This window comes from Rhopalosiphum maidis, chromosome 1 (assembly GCF_003676215.2).
Source record: "Rhopalosiphum maidis isolate BTI-1 chromosome 1, ASM367621v3, whole genome shotgun sequence".
In the NCBI taxonomy this organism is placed as follows: Eukaryota; Metazoa; Arthropoda; class Insecta; order Hemiptera; family Aphididae; genus Rhopalosiphum; species Rhopalosiphum maidis.
The window spans coordinates 30,211,040-30,234,735 of NC_040877.1; the positions used below are offsets into that span (position 1 = coordinate 30,211,040).

The following is a 23,696-nucleotide window of genomic DNA, read 5'->3' on the forward strand; positions in this document are numbered from 1 at the left end:
CGTGATTTTAACATATTATGTCAACATTAGAACTTCAAAAATACAAATAAAAATAAATGTATCAATGAATTTTTAAGTAACATTTTCAAAAATTTAGACCCGCGAATAATTTTTCTTGACATTTATTAGAAAACAAAATTATAAAGTTACGCAGAGGCGGCACCAGGGATGGGCAAGATAGAGCCATGGCCTTATTTGAAAATACCTGGCCCAAACAGTGGCCTTAACACTGGCCTAATCTTCACATTATAATATAATCATTTTCAATTTTTTGTAGCCCTAGCTTATAATTGTAGGCCTCCAATTTGCTCTACCTAGAAAAAAATACTGACGCCACCACTGAAGTTATATTATAATAATTTTAAAAATTTATTTAATATTGATTGAAAAACTTTATAAAAAAATAATAAATTTGGCTTTCTCGAAGAAATGTTTGGATTAAAAATAATGCATAATTTCAATTATTTATAAATAGCTCAAAAAGATTTGAAATATTTTGAAAATTACCATAAATAATCTAAATAATAATTTAAACACTCGATGGAAATTTAAAATTTTTACAATTATTACTCCAATTAGTTTTTGTGTACTAATAACAAAATTAAAAAATACATTTTGTCAAAAACTGATTTTGTATAAAAATGTCTGGTTTTTCATATTTTTTTTTTTGTTTTGTTTTTCCTGATTATTAATGAAAGTACTTTGAAATTTAAACTCCTCCTCTCCCCATGTACCAGCTACATCCAATTTGTTACCAGAAACCATTGCCAAAGTTGAAAATCAAAACATTTTTACTGCCTTAAAAAATGATGAGGGATACACAAAAAAAAAATTTTAAATTAATTAAAAACGCACACCATAGTAAAGTCAGTACATTCATTGCTTCGTTTAGAATCTAAAATCAACAAAACAGAAAAATTGAGGAAACTTTACCTTGCTTTAATAATAAAATTATTAAATTATAAGCAACGTTAGTTATATAGTTTAAAGTTTCTTAAACAAACGATCCAAATTCTAAATGGATTTTAACTTTAATTAACCGTTTCATTAGGTTTATTTTACATTTAACAAAATTTATTTCTAATACATATTTCAGTGAGATACTTTTAATTTATGAATTCTGAAACTACAAAACAGTATATAAAATATAAAATAAAAATATCTTCATGTATATTCGGTACTTATTAATAGTTAATACCTATAACATTAAAAAATGTACATGTCAAATTCTTAAAAAGGACATAAGCTTTAATAAAATATTATTTTAGATTAAAGCGAAGTGACACTTAAAAACTTAATATTACTCCAGCATAAAAAAGACCATCTATATTTATAAATATTTTTTTTATACACAAAGATTTTACACTGATTTTATACAACTATAACCTACTTGAATAAAAAATAAGAACAACATTTATTAAGAGTTCAGGCAAGTATTGTGAGTATTAAACTGAATAGGGACAAAGGATTGAGTAAATATTTTAGGTACAACATATCATATTGTGGTTCAAATATATTATATGGAAACAGATTGTACCACATGATAATAAAATAATAGAACAACGTAAATCATAGGGCAGTTGGCATCGTAGACAGTTTCAACTTGTACATTTATCACTCTAACGGGGGGTTTAAATTTAAAATTATGTCCGAAACGGAAAATGTTATGTCACTACAAACATAATATCATTAAAATATTCACAGTTATTCTTTTGATTCACTAACACTAAAGATTATCAAAAATAATTAAACTTAGCATAAAATATCATCTTGTCCGGAAATACTTTGAATAATACTACAGTAGAAATGTTTTGTATTGTTTAATGTAGTTAGCATAAATATTTTACAAGTTATATAAATTATATACTATATACGACCAAATTTAAATTATTTTCACATAATGGTACCTTTGAAATATAATCATAAACATCAACTCAAATAAGTTTGATTTTATACAGTATCATAAATAAGTAATATAATTTTAAAATATAAAAATAATTACATACACATACACATACATTACACACACACATTAATAAGTAGAAACTTTAAAAATTTATTTTTTATTCAGCAAAAAATATTTCAAAATTTAAGAGAGAAACACTTGCGTGAATACAAATTATTTTGGCACATGGTGTGGTCAACGTTTGATTTGTATAATATTACAGTCTGCATGCATATAAATCAAACATTTTCACAAACCATTTTATGTAAAAAAAAAATCCAAAAATAAATATCACCCTTTAACCCAAATTATAATGTTCCTTGTCGAACGCAACTCAAACGAACAAATTTGTTACCCATGTGTGCACAACAATATTATTTTTCTGATCAATAAAGTCATAATTTAATTTGTCTAAATTTTAATTGTTAAGTAGCTAGTAAAATACACACTTGACTCGTCACATTATTTGAGTGTTTAGCACTCGTTGGCGCGACCCAAAACGTTACAAATTGTATCTACTTTTTGTAAAAACACTCAAGAGTTCAATTTACGAGTTATGGATTAGATTATATAGTTTTTTTTATTAGAATATATAATGGAAATAATAACAGATTCAAATTATTTGTTGATTATCACTTTTCATTTATCGAAACATATATTATTTTTAATACTCGACGGAATTATTCATAATTCCAAACGAAATGCAAAATTATTAGTAATTTAAAGATTAGATTTGTATTTCGACCAATCATAGTTGGTCAAACGTAAAATAAACTAAATTATACTAGCACAGCTTTAAACAACCATTAACACCCTACATTGTTTAAATGTAATAACTAATAATAAGGATGTACCACGATTAACTGAGTGAATAAATTATTAATTAATTTCAACACAACACTTATTTTCTCACCCGTTTTTATATGTGTTAAACATAATTATTATGTGCTTAAACTTCATAACATACTATTAGGTGACGTACGTTTTTAGGCGATTATTTACCTTTGGCCTTTATAAATTATATAATAATGTAAAACAACCTATAAAAAATTATTTTTTTTATGCTTCATTTCTTCTGAAAAAAAATTAAAAAAAAAAAAATTCTAAATTCATTATTGACATTTTGTTAAATAAATATCGAACACATTAAACTGATAATTTAATATTTATAACATTAAAACCTTTAAGCATTTTGATACAACGTTAAGACCATTTATAGTCCGTAATAATAACTAAAAATAGAAAATAAATTAAGAATTTATAAATTTTTAATTGTACACCGTTGTATGGTTGTTGAACCATCGAAACTCAAATATAGTTTTAAATATGAGTCTGATATGATGTTTACATCTATATTAGGTAATTCATATTTAATTTAATCATTGAATCAAAACGAACATGTTGAAATACAGTAAGTTATTGTAATACAACATTTGTACCAAAACACACAAAACAAAACGAGACATGATAATACTTAGGTACTATAGTATCTATAAATGATGCGGCATGTATAAGAGAAATGTTTATGAAATATATATGTTAATTACGGTAAGAATGCCAGATGCTGTTTTTGACTTTGTAAATGTTGTAGGTACGTTAACGCAAAATTATCATTAAATACGTCTTATTGTATAACGTAAGAAGATTAAAATACTTGTGTTCGGTTACTAAAACACACTTAATAATTTATTATTATTATTATTATTATTATTCCTGTGCTGTGTGTTTGAGAACAGAAAATACGAAAACAAAGATAATAAATAATGCGAAGCTCGACAGCAGTAGCGAAAAAATAGAGGAAAAAACAACAGTAAGTATATATTATAAATTGCATTATTCTTATTTCCCGATTGTAGTTCGGTTTACTCTTGGATTAATTAGTTTTTGACTCGGAAGTAGTACGCGTATCGAGAGATGGACGAGGAGAATAAATCTCACCCTTCGGCTCTCTAATTTACAATATAAGATATTATAATAAAGTGAGTTAATTTTTTATTTTCTACCTTAAATAATAAATTCGAATCTACGTTATCGCACCTATTTACGTCTGAGACAGATTGTAAAATATTAAAATGCTCTAATTCATACATCGATTTTGGTCAGACTTTACTACATTTGAATTATTTGATTAATAATAAATAATATACAATTAATTAATTTATCACATATTTTATACGTCAGATAACTACATTATGATAAATATGACAAAACCCATAATACCTACTAATATTGCCAAATAATGTAAATATCTTTTTTATTTAACATACTAGAAAATTATGTTGTGATTATTGATGAGGGTATGTAAAAAGTTTAATAATGATAGTCAATGCTTGGTATGGTACAACGGTATATGATGAATAGAATAATTAAATTCTGAAAACAAACTTTATTTTATAAGTATATAAGTAGGTGATATTATTATAGTGCACATTAATTAATTTCAAAAATCAAACAAACTTCTCAAGCCGATTATCTATGTAAAATTTTATATATTATATGGTTCGACACCATCATGCGATGTGAAAGCGCGTAAAAATTTGTTTACTTTGGCCAATAAAACACAAAAGCAAACAGTTATCAATAAGAAATTATAATACCTTAACACAAATCAATCATTGGCCTACCAAAAACAAGGTTTTATTCCGAATATGCATTATTCTTATCATCCGATATTATTATTTATTACCAAAACGGTCGATTTACGTTTCGCCGGGGTCACATTTTTCTTAGGCGTATTAAAAACGACACCACGTCGCCGCATATAACACAACGTACAGATAATGTAATGTCGTGTCAACAAACCGTTTCGCAATATTTTATGATTGATTTTTCTTTTCGTACGAGGTTGACTACGTCGCATCGAGTCTTAGATCCCGCGCGGAAAAAATTATACTTACGCGAAACGCCATCACGGTTGGACAAGGTATCGTAAGGTGGTAATTCACATCACATCTATGTGCTCACGCATTTTTAACCTACATGATCGACTCCTATATTGGCGAACATACTATGCGTAGAAATATTCGGGGGATTTGAACAACCGTTTACTTGTACGACGGAAAAACGTGGCGCATTTTATAATATATTCAGAGTGATTCACCAAGCATAACGCTCAGCCCTATTTTATTCTTCAATTGAAGATAAATTGCATTTATTCAAATTCTGGTTTTCTGAATTATTAACTAGACATATACTTAAAGGTTATACTTTCAAATACATAGATTTTGTACGGCAATGCAAAGTGTTTTTTTTGAAGATGGTATTTATTTTTTCAAACCATAACCTTGTTTTTTTTTAATGTCAATGCATCTAGATCAACTTTTGCAAAAGGTCCCGAGTTTTTTTACTTAAGTCGGCATATTAATGATAAAATTCTATAGTAATAAGTTTAGGGAAAACTTACGAAAACTGAAATACAATAATTAATATTTATTAACTATAGTTTAGTTTATAGTTTTTAAAAATTATTTGAGCAATCAATAATCATAAACCAGTATATACATTATAATCATTATGTTATATGCTTATATAGGTATTAATTTTTAAAAAAATAAGAAGGAAAAATAAGTGTAAAAAATATAAACGATGGAATTTTCTAAAAACGTGACGTACACATACCGTGCGGTGTTAAGTGAAGTTTTACCAACATGTATAAGGTAAGTAAAAATATAACATAAGTATATGTATTGGTATAACCACAACAAATACAATACCCAAACGCTGTCCGTTGTATAAGTGTAGTATATTTATGTGTATACAATATATAAATCAATTTCACCAGTGGAATAAAAGAGAAAGAAGTGGCGACAAGTGACTATTTTATTGCACTTTATAGAAGGTTTTCTTTTTTCTTTAGTTCTTTAAACATTCGTTTCGTGTTTGAGAAGGATTTAATACGTATAAGCAAGCATTTCAACGTTTCTTTGGATCCAACGCAGTTTTGGCAAAAAGAGTTTATTTTTTTTTAAAAATATTCTCGTGTTCTATAGACACGATTGTAGTTGGAGATGATACGAATACTTATTATTCGCGTTCTGTGACTCTAGTGTATTATTAACGCCGTGATATACACGGTTAGGTGAGAAGTGGGAGAGGGCGATGACATCCCCCGCGACTCCCCTCGGCTGAAAGGTTTGACGGTGGTGGCCCTAAATATATTATATACGTGAGTAAATTTTATCCTCGGCGTAAGTAATTTGTAGCAGTGCGGTAAGTACCTATATATAAATATATTAAGCATTACAGGTGTATGTGTGTATGTAATTGAGTTTATATATATATATATATATATATATACTATACACGGCATGATGTTAGTAGATTGTCGTAGACCGCGTACCACCTGGCACGAGGAAACGTGTTTAGCGACTATTATCAATTTTAATCTCTAAGCTTAATTTTCAGATAATAATAATATCGTATTTGGTGTCTTTAGAACGACATGTTCCATGACACCATCGCAGGACGAAAATAATGTACTAGGAACCTAATAGACGCATATATGTCTTATTTTTAATTTACATGATTAATTTTATCGTGTTGCACCGAGAAGTTCAACAGATAGCTATCTCAAAAATAATCAGTTACAATTGTGTATGCTCAAACCCGGTACAACACCAGACACCGGACACTACGGTCATCATTATATAATATATATTGTTTAATTTTAAGCAAATATTTTATTAGATACATCAATTAACTTACATAAAACAAAACAAAAATAAATATTATAAGAATTTTAATAATTTAAATTGTATATCAAATGTCGAATGTATATTTCATATACTAATTACATTCTTTGAATTTTCTTTTTTTAGTTACCTAATAATAACAAACTACTGGAAAATTGCTATATAAATAAAATATATAATGTAAACGCGTAGATATACAACGAACAAAATATGTAATAATAAAGTGATAAAAAAAAGCAGTAAGACACAATACAACTCTAATTTGGATGCGGGGGCTTCTTTTCGACATATTAAATAACGCGCACTCACCCAGACATACGCAACGGAAATCATCATATTGTATAAAACATATTCTATATATTACAGTTTATTTTCATTTTTTTGTGAATTATTTTTAAAACAAACATTTTTCATAAAAAAAACTGCATTTAGGCATTTTTAATTCAAATTATTATTGAATTAGCTAAAAAATATAGTCACTGAAAATGTAAATATATAATATTAAAACCGTGTTTTTATTTCATAAAGATAAAATATTTATATATTTTATAATACATTTAACTATCATACCATTCCAATTGACATTTATTATACTAACAAATTTAACGAATAATTACACTAATAAATTGTATATTTCAAATGATTGAAAATCATTGTCGTTTATAAACATTTAAATATCGTGAAAAAAAATTCGTAGACTATTTGTGTGCGTTTTATTTATCACACAAAAATGAATAATATTACACAAAACTCTATGATTGATGAGCAAGAGAAGGATAGAATGAGTAAAACAGTAAAAACTAAAAACAACTCGTAAAAATATTATACTTATACACAGAGTGATTACTAAACATAATCACCCTCATTTTTTATTTAATAATGAATTTATTCAAGTTCTGATTTTGGCAATTTTTAAATATACTTTATGTTATTAATATGGCTTATATTTTCAAATTCTTGAGATTTTTTTTTCTGTACTACACGAGGAGATTCTTCTGGCAATAAAAACTTCGGGTTTTTTAACTGAACAACCCCCAAAAACTAATCATTTCATTTTTGATTTAGATACATCAATTATCCGCTAACTAACTTTCAGTTGAAATGGGGATTGTCATTTAAAAAATAGAATTTTTATCTCCACGTTACTTTTAGAATAGTATAAAAAAATATCGAGAATTTTTAAATATGGTGGTTTGGTTAAATGTTTTTTAAAAATTCAAAAAATCAAATTTTGAAAAACCGTATTATTAAAGAAGAAAAAGAGGATGAATATGTTTGGTGAATCATCCTGTATGTAGAAGTGTCGACGTTGTGATATAGTATATAGATTATCATTACGACTAATATTACCACTATAAATGCGTACAATTTACACAACTAAACAATATTGTACGTTTTACATTCGGTGCCGACAAATTACATCGAACAAATAATTTATCGTTTTATATAACGACTTGGTGTTTTATGCCAAGTTTAAAAACAAATTGTTTATATATATATATATATATACACTGCAACCTTAAATTATAGATTAGTAAACACACACATCGTAGGTATTTGTATAATTTGTTAGATGAAATTTTTTTTTTTTTAAATTCACTCTTATGTTTATCTATGGGTTACCAATAAACACGTTCATAAAAACAAAATACGAGAGATCTTTATGGAATAGTATAAATTTAATTTCAAAAGTTTTCTAGGGAATGGTTTAATCGAACAAAATGTAATTTTAATCCACGACCGTAATTAATATTTATACACTTAACTGATTCAAATTAATGCATAGTAAATATATAACCACGAGCTTTTGTTTTTGGTGAATATGAGTTACAATTTATTATTAAATATGTTAAAGGCCGATCTGTCATTTTGAGAAATTTTCGGATATTGTTCACATGCCCTATATAAACACATGCCAAGTAATAAAATATCGATAATTTCAACGGTGCTCAGTCATTTGACTCAATGACCATGATGTTAAACGGACCACATAACTAATATACCTAATAAGAAGTAGACCAGTTAACGCGACCCGAGATCGATAATAACTGTTATATACGCATTATATATACCAATGATGGTACGCTAAGCACAAGTATCGTTTCCATACCTATTTTAACTTATTGAATTCATTGAATTTTAATAAATCGGATATACAAATCATTCCACACTTTTAATTAAATTCTGGAGTATTTATAAGATGAAAAACGACAAATTTTTAATTATATAACTAAAATAATGCATTTTTAATATTTTGTAATTTAATTTATTCAATAAAGCAATATGCTAATACATAACGCGCTATAATAATATTACAAATCATTAAACTTTACATGTGCATCGTTTTTTTATTTTCTGTTAGTAAATATTAGGTACTATTGAAGTTGTATACAATACTTAAATGACTCGATAAATTTGTTACTGAAATTCCGTTAGCCAAAATGTATATTACATAAAGCATTACGAAAATTAAACGAAAAGCATTATTGTAGATAACTAATGGAATAGTAAGGTATTTCAATTAAACAGATAAAAAAGATCATAAAAATAAAAATTGAAAATTATAAAAATCATCGTATTTTAAATGGCACAATAACTATAGATATATCTGTGATAACTATATATAACTTATAATAATATGAAAAACTAAAAATATAAATTCGCAACGCGCACAACCGAATTAGTTTTTACATATTAAATTCGTTAATATGTATCATGTTGATAAGAATATTTTATCATAATTACATTTAATTACGTCGCGTCAATCAAACTTTAATCAAATTAAAAATCACATTAATATACTACTTAAAAATGCAATTTATTCACATACATTTTCTACACCCATATTATTTCTTAAAATGTATAAGATTGATAATTTATTAAGTTTAGTTACCATACAAGATTATAATATTACAAAGTAACTTATTAAATTAAACTTTTCAATTCGTAAATATGGGTATATACATTTATCAGATGATAATGTTTGTTTGTGATATACGTATGCGATTATTTTAAAATTGACAAACTTTGTTGAGCATAGTAAGTTATACATTTATACATTTAATTATTATTTTCATTTTTCATCAGCCATTTATTTTATAATAACAATGCATTTTTAAGTTGGTACCTACTTGAAACTTTATGGAGCTTCGTATTTTTAAAAATAGTTCGTAGCTAAATAGGTTAGATGATTTCTAAACTGCTGTATAATCACAGATTATTGTATGACATTAAATAATACTGAATATTTTCCAATATATTTTTATGCATCGGTATACGATAATCGATATTGTATAAATAGTCTATTATATTGATACATAAACGTTAAGCGGAGATGTGTACGGTGGTTAGGCTATGTTATATAGAAACTAAATGTAATCACCCCGAAGCTGCATACTAACAAAGGACTTTTTTTATTTGAATTTTAAACAGACATAAAACTGCACGAAATAATATTCTGTAATATACCTAATTATTATATAAAGACACAAAAAATTGATATTTCTTTTAGAATACAAGAAATTGATTATAGAAAAAAAAACATGTAGGAAAAATAAATAAATGTCATGTAGGTACTCAAAAATATTTACGAAAACATACAGTCTAATTAATACTAATGTTTTAAAAATTGAAAATAATGTGTAACCATTAGAGCTCGGACTTGTCTACAATAACAGACTTTGAGCTTGTATTTCAACATTATAGGTACTTGTACATTACGTAAAAATAATTTTGTCAAAATAAAAATTATGTAATAATAAAACAAGTAGTAAATGGATACTAACCTAACTATTTATACTCAATTATTATATTCTAGTCTTATATTATAGCAACAAAATAAAAACAAAAACACCCAAGTCAATTTTACCATTTTTTAAAAACATTTTATGATCTTTCGAAATTATATATAATCTGTAAGTATCATTATAATGTCGTGTTTACTACCAATTGATACAGCTAAATGACTTTTTTTTAAAAAATCTTATAAAAAAAAAAAAATTTAAATTTTTCCATTGATTCATATAGCTTAAGGTTCAAATGAAAAAATTAAAGTTATTTATTAAATAAATAAATATTCTAAAATTAGAAGAGATTTTAAAGATTTTCTGTTCACCGTGAACAAAAATACAAACATGATTATAAGAAAAAAGAACCGTTTGTCACACTTACATATTATATAAATATAATCAAAACACGGACAAATCTATCGCTAATACATTATATATATTTATTTTATTTTTTGAACAAACTAAAGCGCGTCATGAAAATTACAAGCTTTTGAGAGCGCATCGGTACGGAAAACCGCCACAACAGTGGATTTCCTAGCAGTACCGTAGTACACCGCGTCGACAAACGTAGTCAAATCGTATGTATCACATTTAGGTAAGAAAAAGAAATTGTTTTAGTTTGTTTACTAGCAGTAGAAACATAAATATTAAAAATAAACTATTTTTAATTGATCGGCTTATTTTACAAAACATTGCAGTGTAATTATTTTTATCAAAAGCATAATATAAAAAATTTACAAGGTAAAAATAAATATTTGATAATTTATTTATAATTATTTACTTTTAAAAGTTTTAAAATACATGACCTTAATATTAATAATATTATCCTGATAGTAATTTATAGTGATTGTATACGTAGAAATAACGCTTTTTTACTATTAAAACCAATATATATATATATATATATAAATATTATAACTTTTTCATCTTTAGGTTAGTAATTATCGTAAAAAAAATATTTATAAAACGCTTATTAATTGTATAATTGAAAATTTTAATATTTATAGTCAAACAAATAAATATAAATGATGTATGAAAAATAATATTTTTTTTAAACTAATGTTTTTCTAACGTAAAATAAAATATTAAAAACACTTTTTTTTTATATTTACCTATTATACATTTATAAATATATTTTCTAAAAACCGAATTTTATCGACATTTTTCATAGTGAACTAATTTAATAATAATATTTAAAAAGTAAATTTCAGTTCTTCTTTCTTAAAATGTAATATGATTGTTTTAGACTACTCATATGTATAAGTGTATTAATAATTTTAAAAGAATAAACAAAATATCAGTATTTATTACTTTACTTCTGAAGTTCAATTCATATATTATTCTGTTCTAACTTATTATCTGAAAGTTCTCGTATTATTCAACTCACTGTATTATATGGTAAAATAAAAGTAATACAATCATCTAAAAGTAGACACTAAACTGAAATATTTTTTTAAATAATTCGAATTCCATTATAAACGTCAACCGATTTTAAATTGCATAAACTGAAAATATTTCAAATAAAAAACTACTTTATTCAAAAATAGTTATAAAATTACACTTCCAGTCAAAATCAAATTTGAAATTCGTTATTATTTTATAAATTAAACAACAACAATTTAATTACAAATTATTTTTAAGTGTACTCTGTTAAAAATTTAAATATTTTATGATTAAAATTGATTATCAAATTAATTTTTTTTATCATAAATATAAAATAAACATTGCGATAGGTTCATAAAATATTCCAGAAAGTTAATAAAATGTTTTCTAAAATAAATAAATTTAACATTTAAAATTGTTCAATATTTGCCTTTAAGAAATTACAAGACCAATATTATTATTTTATATAGGTACGAAAAAAAAATTTACATATAAAAGTTGACTTTAGATTTTAAATGGAACGATTATCCAAAATAATTGTTTTTTTTCTGTTAACCTTGTTTCTAGTTAGGACTTTTAAGAGATTGTTTCAAAGTGTTATGTGAGTATTTCAATTGTTTAGAAATATTATCTATTTGACACAATAAACAATTTTTAAGTTTTGGTTTTTCTTAAAAGTAAAAGAAAATATCGAAAAATAGCGAAAACTGATCAAGTTTATGTTATGCTCATTTTAAACAAAAAAGTTATTTTATTATAATTAAAAAATAATAAACTTAGAAACCATAATTTCCCCAACTTAGTTGTTTTAGTAATATATACACATAGCCATTTTTTAAAAGGATTTACTATCTATAGGTTAATCAAAACATTTTTAAAATTTGATGCTTTTTTCATCTATATTATTGAATTTAAAAATGTTTCCTTAATGGCTTAAATAAATTTATCACTTACGATAGATAGGAAACTCTTAAAACCGTAATTAACATTTTTATAGAGATGATTTTTTTTTGTTATTGCAAAACTTAAAAAAAAAAAAAGAAACAATATCAGTAAAAAATGTATATTGTTATTAATCACAGTATTAAATAAAATGATCAATTTTTCAAAAACGTTAAAATAAAATTTGGACTGTTAAATAAATTCTGAAAATTATACATCCTCAATTTTATCTAACTTACTTGAAGTATTAAAAATTCTCTAAAAATTATACTAAACAGATATTCACTTAGAATTTTTTTTTTCGTAAGTGATTACATCGTCATTACACGTTTCAATAATACATAATAACACTGTGTTGAGATGAAAGATGCAGAACAATTTCCCGATATCTATTTGATCTCTGAATCCTGCCTGTTATTTTATTTAATCTCTAAAAGATTGTATAATATAATTTCAACGTTTACTATTAATAACATGTAAAGTTTGAGTAATATATTTCTAGATTTCTACATAGTTTTGTCCTTTTTAAGTTTAGGTTACACAAATTTAGTTTAATACAAATATGGTGTTTATAAAATTGAGATTTATATTTAAAAAAAAAAGGTTGAACTGTTAAATTGAAATCAGTAAATTTCTATAAAATCATACCAATCTTTTTATTTAATTTAAAGAAGATTTACCGCTTCGTCATTGAAGTAAATAACATAAAAAAAAATGTTTCACAAAAATGTTATCATGAAAAAAAAATGTAAAAACGATCGTAAATTTAATTTTTAGTGTGAAAGCAATATCATATATTTTGAATAAAAAAGAGCTATCTAGCAGTTAAAATGTTATGTTTAGATCTAACACAAAATGTTATATTTAAATTATTTTGATTAAATATTTAACTTGAAAAATTAATTGATTTTACTTTTTACTTAATTAAAACAGCTTCCAGTGTATTCATATTGACATATTATGGCATAAGTACCTATGTAATATTGATGTAAGTATAATTGTCTAATATTATCTCATACAAAACAATAAAACATTAAATTGTTAAATATTTAGTATTTTGAATATCTATAAAAAAAAATGTATGTGATTGATACGGTACATCGGTATTCGGCGACCTATCTTTATTTCCAATATCTAAATTAATATACATTTGTGTGGAGAGTTACTCTTAATCCGGGCCGTACAGAGGCCGTGACGGGCGGTATCGGACCTATGGAGGTGCGACTATAATATAATCTTTAGGGGCACTTATTATCTACAATTATTTACAATAAATTGAGATAAACCCGCAATATCTTTCCGCGGTCTTGTGTAAGTCGCAGCTTAGAGTGAATGCCTGAATAGGCACGCCAGGAAGGCCTATATTAATAGTCCTGAAAAGGACTTTTTTATGGTCAATTGCAATGGCAGTTCGATTGAAGGAATGGGGTCCCGCAACCACGAGGGACACTGCGTGTAAAGCCGCTGGTAATCGACCGTTCTGCCGGAGGTGCGTCGGCGGTAGTTATCGTATTTTATCCACTACGGCGTTGTCGTCGATCGTAGCTTTCATTCAGGTCTTGACTTCGCCGATCGTACTCTGGTAAGATCGCAGCTTCGTATTCACGAGTGTCCGCTTAGTCTTGAGTCTTCAATTCTTCAATTTCCGATCGTTGACCTAACCTAACCTTGAGTGATGTATTCAAGTCAGAAAGTGGATGTAGAGTGAGTTTGTCTGTCCGAATGCACCCGTATTTATATATTGGCTACCGTACCGATGCGTAAACATCCTATCCGGGCGGCCGATTTGCTGCCTGTACGGTTTCTTGTGTTGTTCGGCCGGTATTTGTCCTACAAAGGTCGAATTGGTATCTTTGTGACGGGGATGATCTTCTTTATCCAAAAATGTCTTTCATTTACTTGCTATTTAAATAGGTGACCGGTAATTGCCTTTTAAAGTGGTGCCTGTTTCTGATTGGTCGACACAGTGTTGTGATACATATTGCCTATCTACACGTAATACGCAAATGTTCTATGCTATGTGATGGCCCTGAAAAGGGCCGTTTTCGTTGATCCGTACTCTGTTACATGATTTACAGCGTGAAGTATCACACACAGAAAATGCATACCCTTTTTGTTTTCATCAAAGTCATTCAAAATTTGATTTTTTGGAATTTTTAAATTTAATTAGGTACAGACTTTATTTTCAAATTCTTCAAAAATTTTCTTTATTCTAATGATAACCTATCTCTTCTACTGTAAATTACTTTGTGAATAATAATTATGAAAATGTTGACATTTCAAAATCAAAATTTGAATGAGTAGTTGAGTTATTTACGCTGTGCACTATAGATAATAAGTTCATGTTAATGAGTTTGAAAAATATGAGGGCTATGGTAATTTGAAAACTTTAGTAATTTATATTAATCTATCAATATTTATAATTTATAAATATGATCCAAGTATAATAAATACTAGGTATATCCAATATTACATGTATTTTATCTATTTTTTAATACCATTTTTAAAGATTTTTATCCTTCATATAAACATTTTAACAACTGATAAACTATTTATTCAAATTTTTAATAGATACGTCAAATTTAAAAAAAAATTATGCACCAAATAATTTAGAGTAAAAATGAGGAGTTTTCATTTGTAAAATAAAAGTTTTATACTATCACCTAGGACACTCATTAAGTAGTATGAAAAATCTCAAGAATTTTAAAACATTGTAGTATATTATGAGTATATTAAAATTCCAAAATTAAGAATTTGAATTAATTTATTATTAAATTAAAAAAAAGAGTGTGCATGCTTGAGATGTACCATACTCAGTATATATTATAAAATATTTCATACTAAATGGTTCAAAATAATGAAATATTTTTTTATCTGTTTCGTACATATCAAATGGTTTTTAAAAATAGTAAACGAATATTAAAATATAATCACACAAATGAGCTTTAATATTTTCACAGTTCTAAATAAAAATTCAAAATAAAGTTTGATTATTTTTATAATCTTAAATATAATTTATAGTTGAACATATTTAATTTTAAGTAACATATTGTATTGTTTCTACAGTTAAATAAATTATATTTGTCACCACTCGTCATTTAAGTAAATAATATTTTAAAATAACATTGCGTTAAAATAGTTTATTGGAATTTAAAGTTAATTTTTAAGTAGTACATTTTTTAAATACAATTTTAAGTATACAATTTTTTAATTATTATTTATTTAGATAATCCTTGACTATTGTGGCCACTGGTATTTAATTAAAATATATTATGTTATTTTTCGTAGGGTTCAAATATATTATTTAATAAACTAACAAATTGCTATTTACTCTATTTGTTCCATTTCCTAATGTTATAATATTTAATTATATACATTATGAAACATTTAACTTTAATAGTTAATTATACTACTGTACCCTGTATATATATTTATATATATAAAACAATTTTTAACATACCTACAAAATGATTATTAATCTTTAGTTTTCATAAAGTTCATTTCTAAATTACACATTTTACTAATTAAATATTAAAAACACTAAAATTTATACAACTACCGTCATATAACCTGTTATATTTTTTAAAATTAAAGCACAAATACTATATTATAATAACTTGAATAGTATAATAGTATTATGTCTGATGTTTAATCTTTCACTAAGGTAATTTAAACACAATTTCGTTGTTACAAGTTTATGATAAATATTTGGAAGAATATAATTAGTGCGATTAAAATAATTTAAAAGGTTCCAAACCAATTATTAATCCCATATTATTATATAACATATCTTTATTTAACCATTGTTATTTCTTTAAACAATTCAAATCGTCGAATTACTCTTAAAGACATATACATAACAGAAATATTCAATAGTTATTAATTAGGCATTAGTTTTACACACCGATAGACTAAAATCGTTTTGATATCGGAACAATGGGACCTGAGAATGAATTACGTTCTTACATCAACACTATACAACAATCATAGTTTATTTGACAAAACACTACAGACGCAATAAAGTTTAATAATAAATTAATATTCATCATTGCTACTAGATATTACTTGGAATTTATTTATTCATTATTTCGATAACATTATTTTCTTGGAACGTTTTAAAACTGTTTATACACCAAATCGTTCATTGATTATACTCGCCTCTCCAGTCAAGCGTAGACAGGTTGATCGCGTTAAAATCTATAAGTATATACATGTATCGGTACAGATGATTTGAACTTTTCGTAAAGGAACTTATCAACATTTTTGGCAGTTCTTATCAAAAAAATACCGGAACTCGTAAAACAGAATAGTTATAAATTATTCGCACTTGTGTTTACAAAACTTAATACGATAACATTTTGGAGACCACGACGAAGAAGGGTAATTTGTAGATACTCGTATACGCCACGCAGTCATATACAATGACAGTTGTACTCATATATGTGTACACATTTGAAACAGTTTGTTGTGTATACCTATTGTGCACATTTTTCATAAGAACATCCGCCTCAATAAATCTCGTTTGCATTTATATAATGCGTATTTTGGTTGTACGGATGATTAAAAAATAAAAAAATTTTTTTTGCTGTTACATGATTAATAACAAAAGAATTTTGTTGAAAAAATTATCATTATTCTAGATAAAATAATATAAAAACAAATAATAAAGCATTGTTATTAAAATATAATGTAGTTATATTTCAAGAAAAGTTACATATATATAATAAATATCTGTAATTATTTGAAACTTTTGATTTAACTCGCTCTACTATTTACTGTTTGTAACTGTTTGTTTAAATAGATACACTTTTTGCTATTTTTTTCTTTTGGTGTGTTGTAACAAGCATTAAAATTTTTTTATAAATTTATAATAAAAATAAAACGTTAACTAGTAATTGTTAGGTGCGATTATACAATCTAGGTATTTATAAAACTTATACACCGAGCGTTTAATAAATTAGTAACATTAACGTGAACCTTCTCCATATTTTTTATAATTCGTGATTTTCTGAAACAGTTGCAGTACACGTGTGTTGTAAAAGTGAAATGTATATACCATAATTATTTATATTAAAACACTTTAGCTATATTATTACACATTTATACCACCAACAGGAATAAATTACCTTATGTTTTTAAGCTAAAAGTTTAGTGATATAATCAATATACGATGTTATTTAATCATGTCCGGTGACTGACCGATGACATTTATCTAAAGCTTTAGTTACAGGTGTAATTAAGGAAATAAAACATTTACCTTTTTCTTATTCTCGTTCTCGGTCTTTTTTCATATTATATTATACATTTTATAATTCTAATATTCTTTTCCCAATAACTTTTCCAATACATTATTATACCATACTATAACAATTTACAATACTCATTAGACCTGACATTATGATTGGCAACGATCCAAAAGTCTATAGTTTTACTTATTTTATAACCAAATCATGCACATAATTGTTTTGCATGACCTACTCCTTTTACGAATAGTTGACCTAAAAGTTCGCAGTGTAACAAAACGCAATTCAATCTTCTCTAAAGCTTTTAATACGGTTTTATTTTGGAACATGGGTAGTATTTCTACAGTTCAAATGCAACATCAACTTTACTAATGTATGTAACTAATCTTAAAGGGTTTTTCATAGTATTGAAAATAAAGTAGAGTTTTTATTTAAATTAATAATTATAATAATGTACGTATATTTTTATTCTAACATGCAATTTTTTTAAATGAAATTTTTTTTTCAATAAAAATAATAGTTTTTAGATCAAAATGTGTTTGAATAGGTACCCAATAATTTCTAAGCTACTCTAAAAATTTAAAAATTACATTAAAAGCAAAAAATATTAAAAAATAGAAAATTTTAATTATTCTTATTTAAAAATTACATGAAATGTTTAATATGTTATAAAACGAGCATTATGTAGTTTTAGCTTTGAAAAACAATGCAAAGTTCATCAAAATCTCAACTCTAATTAAAACCACTATATAACAGACAATACTAAGAAATTAAGAGGATATCTGCTAAAAATCAACAACAAATGTTTATTTTTATTGTTTAATCTAAAAAGAAATTCTTTTATTCAATAAATTACAATTTTGTCATTTTTTTTCAGATGGCCATAAATTACGTCATTGATATTTGATAATATATTATTTTATAATTACTAATACATAGATACATATAGTGATTATTTCAGAAAATACCTGGAAATTAGTTAAGACACACCTATAGTATGTACATATTAAGTATATTAGCCAATGAGACCAATGGTGCCAAAGTGTTAATAACGAAAAAAATAATATCAAAAGAACAGTTTCAGACAAAGCAAATAAAAATTAACATTCATTTGTCAATCATTTTAATCCGTAAGCTAGTTGAATTCATTACTGGTATCGTGTCTCAAGGAGGATTGTGTCAAATGTAGAATTTACAAAAATAGGATTCAGTATTTTCGTCCTAATATCTTATAAATATTTTTATATGATGACCCACATTTACAATCATTATCTATTGATAGGTATTATTGACAAAATAAAATAAAGATAATTTTAAAAATACCTTAAATATTATAATGTGGTAAGTATCATATCTGTGTTTATCCAATAATGTTATAACGAGATTGAATAAATTAAATTTATTATTCAAACATCACATAAAATACAAAAAAAATGGTCTTATTTTAAAAATTCACGAACAAAAAATAAGTTTACAAATCGTTTTATTTTCCTTTTTTTGTATATGTAATATTCCATATAAAATGAAGGATAAACCGAACTGATTTCAGTGTTTAAAGGACGGTAAATTCAGCATAAAACCCGCCTTATTTTTAAAGTTAAATAAACTAACAATGGACTATTATATACTACATTGTCTTCTCCAATATATCAATATGTCACACAAACAATAGGTATTAAAAATGATTAAAACATTAAAACACTAACACGCTTTCCACCAGAACAAGTATTAAATATGTATAAAACAGTGATAATAAGTAATAACAATAATATAATGGAAAATAATACCCACAAACTACGGCTATTTAAACCCCTCTTTTTAGAAACTACGTACAAACATTCAACGAATTCATGAAACCTTGAGATAAAAAAAAAAAATATATACACTTTAGATTCAAATATTAATAATATTTATTAATATTTAAGAAGAATAATTACAATTATTATTAATAATACATAATATAAAATTAGATTTTTTAAATATTATTAAATATGTTTAATTACATTTCTATAGTATAAACTATAAATCATGTTCTATATGTATTAAATTTATAATAAATTTATGATAAAGATAATACTTTTAAAAAATATTTATTTATTTCTGCAATTAAGGAAATATTTAACTAAACGAAAGTGTATGTAAAAACTTACACCGTTCCTAAATTGTTTTAAAATTTAAATAAACCAAAGTCCCGAAGGGATGTGTTTATTCTTTAAAATTGTTTTTATCTGATAAATTCGGGAGCTTTCAAATGCATCGTATTGTATATTTCTACCACGTTTGGTAAAAATCGACTTTTTAATTTTTTGCATTTTGAATTTATATTAAATATTATGCGAGTTAAATGAAAAATAATATCTTTCTTGATATTATTAAATTATTTTTCGATGCTTCTTAAGTATATATGTTGATCCACATTTTATACGTTGGATACCCTTAACTTTATTCTCAACAAATAACCTCGAATTTCTTATACTATACTAAGTATTTTATACAATTAATTAAAACAGTTTACCATGCACATGCGTTTTAGAGATATTTTATTGATCTTTCAAATTAATATCCTTTTAGAAAATTAAAGCCCGTACTTTTGTAATATAAAATCAAATAGAAGTACGGACCATCAAAAAGGTATCCATTATCATGTTTTATTAAATGTAATATCTGTATCATGTATCAATAAATCATCTTTATGGAATATATTTTTTGTACTATAATAACATATTATTATGTTTTGTATTTTTTTTTTTAACACTTGAAAATTGAATATAATTTATTTCCCTAATCATATTTATTATAAATTGATTTTAAATTTTTTTTAAATAAACTTTAAAAAGAAAAGTGAATGTTCTTTATGTGAAATGAACCGATATTTCTTTAATCATAAAGTAGAACACACATCGTTAGAATGATTTTGCTATCATTGGTTCACCTGCGTTATTAAAGCACTACCGATTCAACACTAATCTATTAACTGTTACGAAGAACTTTTTTTTGTGTATTAAATACTTTACAAGAAATTTTCATAATTAGAACAAATAAAGTTAGGATAAATATGAGTATTTTCAAGTTGGTAAATATTGAAAATAAATAGCATACTGACGACACTCCTGAAGTGTAGTTATAAGGTTAGATTAAACGAGGAGTAGCTAAGTAACGACATAATTTCCTCATCGATCTTATCGGATAATTTTCAGGCATTTGTTTTATTATTTTTTTGCTAGAATATTTAATAATCAGAGTGTGTTTTAATAACGTGTCTAGAATTAAAGTATAATAGTTCCTAATATTTTTTTAATCGGATAATAGTGATTATTTTATGATTTAGAAAGGACCCTTCTTATAAAAGAGCAATTTTGTTTTGCGATTTTATTTAGTTATGGTTATTTTTGTAGAACACCAAATTTAGAAATCATTTACACTCAAATTAGCTTTAGTAATGTTTTATAAAACAAAATAATTAATACACTAAAAAACGAAATTAAAATAGTTTTTAATCAAACAAACTAATTGAAAATTACAAGATATCATCAATGTTTCTCATAGAGTTATAAAAATAGACATTTTTAATCTAATATAAATCAATCGACTTGGAATTACATCAATACATAATATAGCGTATAAGCATATTAATTACTTTCAATATAAAAAATAGACCCTAAATAATAGTTGGATTATTAACAGTAAAAGTTATTTCTGAAAAAGAAAAAAATAACAACCAGAAAATAGAGTTAGTTATATTATTTTTTTTAATTTAAAAGCTATAAACAATTATAGAGGTCAAAGTGTATGCAAAGACATTTCAAGATTTACTTTAAAGAAGACTAGCAAAAATATATTATACAACAATACAATTGTATATTTACATTAAACAATTATTTCTTCAAACGAGAATTTACAGGTCTTCCGGCATATAAGTTTTCAATAATTTCCTGGAAAACTGCTGTGAAATGAAAACAATTACCTACATAAAGTACCATCTGTGAACGACTTTCAACCTATCAAAAGATCATATTAAACTTTTGAGAACTTTTTCTATCCGAAAAATATTAAAGGATATATTGAAAAAAATCATTATTACCCTACCGATTTAGATAAAACAACAAAATAAGGTTTTAATGTACATAATATTTAAAAAAAAAAATAACAATATATTATATATTATATATATATTTCATTATAACTAGTACCTAATGTTCATGTTTATTTTTCACTATTTCTTTTGAAACATGCATTAAAAATGATAAATCTCAAAAAGTTTCCAATTACAGAAGAAAAACACAAACAAAACATTAAAAATTACAAAAACTTTTAGATTAATTTATATGGAATAACACAAGCGAACATATTATATATATATATTATATATTAAAATAGCTGAACACAGTATATCCTTCAAATGTTAATCATAAATCTTAAAACTAATATTTATTCATATTTTTTAACGTTTTATTTAAAAAAAAAAACTATATTTTTTATTTAAAATTAAAAACATTAGAATAATATTAAACACGTAGCATAATTTTATCTATACACAAACGAATAAACTCTTTACAATTAGTGCAACCGTCGACTAAAGTTTAGAAGTTTATAGGTAAAACAACGTATTAAATAATTAATACAGTTTATAATGTTAATTGTTAAAGCAAACAAAACTAGGACTTAATATGAGTAGTTATATTAATGTTCATAGTTATAATTGAGCACTATAATTATGTCGTACAATAAATTTTACAAAATTAAAAATTTGATTTCCCGATTACGTTGAAATAATATTTTATCGTCCGTAAAAAATGAACGATGCTTGTATAAGGTATAAAATATTTTCAACGCTTTTAAGATCCTAAGATTTAAATCCCTTGAATAAATCGGTTCAACGCCTATGTAAAATATAACCTTCACGTCTACTGCTCCCGCTCCCTAAAATAAGAGAAATCCTTCGAAAAACACAATTCAAAAAAACTGTATATTTATAAAAATAAATCATAAGTTATAAATTAAAATACTAAGATGACGTTTTATAATAGTACGTATATATATTATACGCATAGGAGTGTTTGTTCACTTTATTGATACTTGATGTATATTATAATTTCATAACGCTCATATAATCGTATGCGTGATCTTAAAATAACGTTTTTATTACACGAATACTCTTTTTTAGACGATCACGCTATAAGTTGTTACAAGTAAGACTTCTCGCAATTTATACGGATTAAAAATCACTGGTCCTGCAGTGGTACGCCAACAGTAATTATGACGGACGTCAGACTTATCGTTACATATCGTAGTACCGAAACACCGCAGCAGCAATTACCTACACAACATATGTAGTTCATCGAATAACAATCAATCAAACGCCAAAAGCCACGGTCATCTGTCTATCGCGGTTTAGCACGAGTGCCATTGTATAAGTATCGCACAGTTAATCAGTAGCTATAGTTACGTCTCCGAAACGGTTTTAGTCGTGTTTTTTTTTCTCCGATGGCCACGGTGTAGTCGCGTACAGGACTTTGATTGAAACATACATTGTAACAGTCCCTAGCCGGCGCGACGTTGTCGCTAATGACGCGGCTTGGAAATTGTTCGTATCATTGAATATTAATCTATAAAACGCCAAAAGTCAAGCGCATTCCTTTACCGACACGCTTAACGCGATTAAAGCATCCTATCACTGTTTGTCCCGAATTCCTACGACTTATCG

The 23,696-nt window shown here is 25.3% G+C and overlaps 2 protein-coding genes across 2 annotated transcripts in view; one reads left to right on the forward strand and one right to left on the reverse strand.

Moving 5' to 3' along the window:
- LOC113549210 (glycosyltransferase 25 family member) overlaps positions 1–23,696 on the reverse strand; it is a 66,665-nt gene that overhangs the window by 15,332 nt on the left and 27,637 nt on the right. The gene's annotated exons all lie outside the window — the stretch shown is intronic.
- Positions 10,964–23,696, forward strand: part of LOC113549211 (trace amine-associated receptor 4-like) — a 38,115-nt gene continuing 25,382 nt past the window's right edge. Inside the window, exon 1 of the mRNA XM_026950403.1 lies at positions 10,964–11,019. The gene's annotated coding sequence lies outside the window, so the exon portion shown is untranslated. The remainder of the gene's footprint in view (positions 11,020–23,696) is intronic.